This window comes from Chenopodium album, chromosome 22 (assembly GCF_948465745.1).
Source record: "Chenopodium album chromosome 22, dcCheAlbu1.1, whole genome shotgun sequence".
Taxonomy (NCBI): domain Eukaryota; kingdom Viridiplantae; phylum Streptophyta; class Magnoliopsida; order Caryophyllales; family Amaranthaceae; genus Chenopodium; species Chenopodium album.
The window spans coordinates 14,356,321-14,360,186 of NC_137855.1; the positions used below are offsets into that span (position 1 = coordinate 14,356,321).

At 38.6% G+C, this 3,866-nt stretch overlaps 1 long non-coding RNA gene across 1 annotated transcript; it reads right to left on the reverse strand.

Moving 5' to 3' along the window:
• Positions 1-2,504: 2,504 nt before the first annotated feature.
• On the reverse strand, positions 2,505-3,536 carry LOC145605912 (uncharacterized). Its single transcript, XR_014105158.1, has 2 exons — positions 3,360-3,536; positions 2,505-2,995 (listed from the first exon to the last, which is right to left on the reverse strand). It is a non-coding gene; the product is annotated as an uncharacterized LOC145605912 (long non-coding RNA).
• Between the last annotated feature and the right edge of the window lie 330 nt (positions 3,537-3,866).

Consider the following 3,866-nt stretch of genomic DNA (forward strand, 5'->3'; position numbering starts at 1 on the left):
GCCTTCTCATACTCACCCACGATACTAGCCGCTTTCCTCAGAACATCGAGCACTGGAACATCCTTCTTATCAAACAGCCATGAGTTTCTCCTCAACCATATTCCCAGAGTAGACTCCAAAAAGAGTCCCACCAAAGTTTATCCTTAATTAGCTCACCCTTCACCTTACACCAAGACAAAAGAGATTGAAAGTGCTCAGCCTGGAACTCAAGTCTGAGGGGTAATAAATACCAAACAGCCTTGGCATAGTCACAGAGAAACAAGGCGTGAACAATGGTTTTAGGAGCTTCTCCACACATAGGACAAACATCATCATCACATATCCCTCTTTTTTTCAGATTATACCTTACAGAAATAGCTCTGTGGAGTGCTCTCCAGCCAAAGTGCTTGATTTTAGGAGGTAAATTGGCCTTCCAGAGAGAAGACCAGGTAGCATTAAGGCGAAGAGAAGAGGTAGAAGCACTGCAGTTTCTAGTTGCTCCAATAATAACATGATAAGCACTACGAATGGAAAAATCACCCGTTTTGGTGAAGTGCCAAGTCCAGGAATCATTTTCTTCAAAATGAACAATTGGTATTTTGAGAATTTCAGTTATCTCCCATTTAGAGAAAAGAGACTTGAGGAGATTAACATCCCACTCATCATCACTAATCAATTCAGCCACGTACATAGGAGCATCTTCATTGGGCTGCTGTCTACTAATAACACAAAAATTGGGCAGGGAAGGCACCCAAGGGTCATTCCATATCTCCACATTCGAACCAGACCCAAGCAGCTTTCTAGCACCTTTGGCAATCAGATCTCTCGCAGACATAAGTGACCTCCACGTATAGCTTGCACTAGCTGGGACTTTAGCCTTCATCAAATCAACATTCGGGAAATATTTCTGCTTAAGAGTCTTTGTCATCAGGGACTGTGTGTTCGTTAACAACCTCCATACTTGCTTGGCAAGCATAGCTTTGTTGAAATTATGCAAGTCACGCATTCCCATACCTCCATCAGCCTTTGAGAAAATCATCTTATCCCAAGCCACCCACAACATTTTACGCTCGTTGTTCTTTTGGCCCTAAAAAAAGTTGCGACACATTTTTTTCAATTTTATTGAGGATGCTAGACGGGATACAAAAGCATTACATAGCATAAGTCGAAATTGCTTGAGCGATGGACTTAATAAGAATTTCACGCCCCACTTGAGATAAGAAACCCTCCTTCCACCCTTTTAACTTCTTCCAAACCCGATCTTGAAAAATGGAAAAGATCGGAGTGTGTTTGTTTGTGAGGCATCTCTTCCCCATTAATTTCCGGTAATTCCCTGTTACTCTTCATGAGAAACAAAGAATGTTTCTCTTCGGGGCATTATCGTAATATCAGGGGTATGAGTTGTGTTTTTTTATACCACGTGTTTGTAATGACTGGTTGTTTGATGTCCAGCTTTACATTTGGGATAACAACAACTTTTGACGGAGTTAATGTTTATACCACTAAGAGTTACCACAACTAACTCTGGTTGAGTTAAGTCAATGGACGAAGATTTTCAGGAGGTTGGTGATGAAGAGTTCTTCGCAAGCTGTTCTTCGATCTGAAGAAAATTTGGCTACTGTATCGAAGTCAGATAACTTTTGTTCTTGCGATTTCAATACTCTTAATCTATTTGGCTTTTTACATTCAATTTTCTTGAATTTGGGTATATGACTTGTACCCATTAGAAGGGTCATCCACGAAATTGGAGTGAAACACTTAGGTTAATCCGTCGATTGAATTGTATTATATGATTATTTGTTCAATTGAATACATTCGGTACTCAAGGTAATAAAAAATTAGCAGAACAGATCTTCAGAAACCCTAGAACGAATACACTAATGCAATTAAACCAATCGACTAACCTCTACTTCCATTCACACAGAATATCAACCAATTAAGACTGGAAACCGCCTCAGAGCATCAGCTACGCCGGATTTGGAATCGCCAACAAGAATGTAAATTATCTCCTCTTGCCATTGATTTAGAGCAGTAGCTTTCTTTTGTTTTTTTGGGTTTACTGCGTGGTCCCAGTTGAGAAGAAAACGTTCGCCAATTTTTAACACCAAAGTCAGCAACACTTGCCAAGTAATCATGTCCCTACCTATAGCCAGCCAGCAGTCCAACAAGGTAAAAAGTTGGAGATATTTTCAATAATGCCACTAGAGAAACAATGTTCGTTTCTCATGAAGAGTAATGGGGGCCTCCTCATTAATTTCACCATTGAAGATGATTGTCATGAGCTTCTTCATTCATTTCTCTCCCTTCTTCAAAACTCTGTTTAATGGTGCTAACGGAAAAAACCAATTTTGCAACATAATAGACATGAATTTTACATATATACCCTCACTTTGCCACATTAATTTACCAAAACACCCCTTGATAAACACTACTTGTTTATCAAGGAGATAAACTTGAATTTTCTCAAATGGAGATAAAAATAAAATAAAAAAACATAACAAGTCATTCATCGATAACACTTCTACTAGAAACGAAGATATTCTTTCTTTTTCTTTTTTATTGGATATAATAGATGTAAAAAATCAGTACAAAGAGATCAAAATTCATTACAAAGTGATCCATAGAATAAATAGGAGATATAAGACAACAAATTGAAATCAGAAACCTAATGTGTCCAAGACCTCAGTCTTGACAACTAGACCACGACCTCATTGGCTTTCACGACGAAGAAGATAGATATGAAATACATAGATTACATGTAGATTTAGGCAACTAGCCTTTCATATGTACTACTGTCGAAAAAACTATCAGTCAACTCCCGACCCATGGTTTCGATTGGGAACAACATGACACAGATACCAGAAAGTAATACCACACCAAGGAATAGGATAATGGAAAGAGTTTGATGACATCCATGAATTAAGCTAATAGCCACAATTGGGGCGATCATTCCACCGATTCTTGCCATCGAACTCCCAAGTCCAACACCAGTACTCCTCACAACTGTTGGGTATATCTGCAATTGATATGTACAACAAAAATATCTTATCATTCACTTGGTTAATTATACAAAGAAGAAAAATCACAATATGTTTAGTTAGCAATCATCGATAGGAGGGAAGGGAAAGGGGAGTGGATCGTAGATTGAAACAGGGGTGTAATATGATGCTGCCCATGGCTAACATCCTAGTTAAGATTTGCATGTAGCGTAACTTAGTGAATGCCACTTTATGTTCGATTTCCACATACTACCATATTTGGTATTTACCCTTTAACCTCTAAACAGAGGTAATGATTGCTTAAAAAAAACTTGGAGTAGTTTAAAAGCAATATTCTACTACTATATTGCAGAAAAATGGGCATATATTACGTTGACTTACCTCTGGAGCATATAAAAACATGAGTGTGAAGGATCCCATAATACATGCTCGAGCTCCAAAGAGCAAAGCCGTTGTTAGACCGTCTGACTGATGGTGCATCAGTGGCAACATGAAGACGAAAGTTAACAAGAGCAAAGCTGCCATGGAACCTTTACGACCAAGTCTATCAACAATGAGGGCTGCCCGGTTGATCTTGGGCAAGCCCCAGTTTCTCATTTAGAGAAACGAAACTTGTATCTCTAATGGCATTTTCGTGATTATGAGCGTCTATTTTAGTTATTATATTTATTCTTTTGCTGACTGTGTTGATGGGTTGGAAAAGTAGAAGTTAACATAAAGTTCACGTCGTTTGTTATCACCTTCCACTTTCGAGAACTCCTTCAATGGCGCTAAAAACCAGTTGCATCGTATGAACGAGATCTACCCAGATTACCGAGAATATTATACTTTCGAGCGGCTTCGCCGCTAAATTTAAAGAAAACCTGACCCTAATAAAACAATATATAA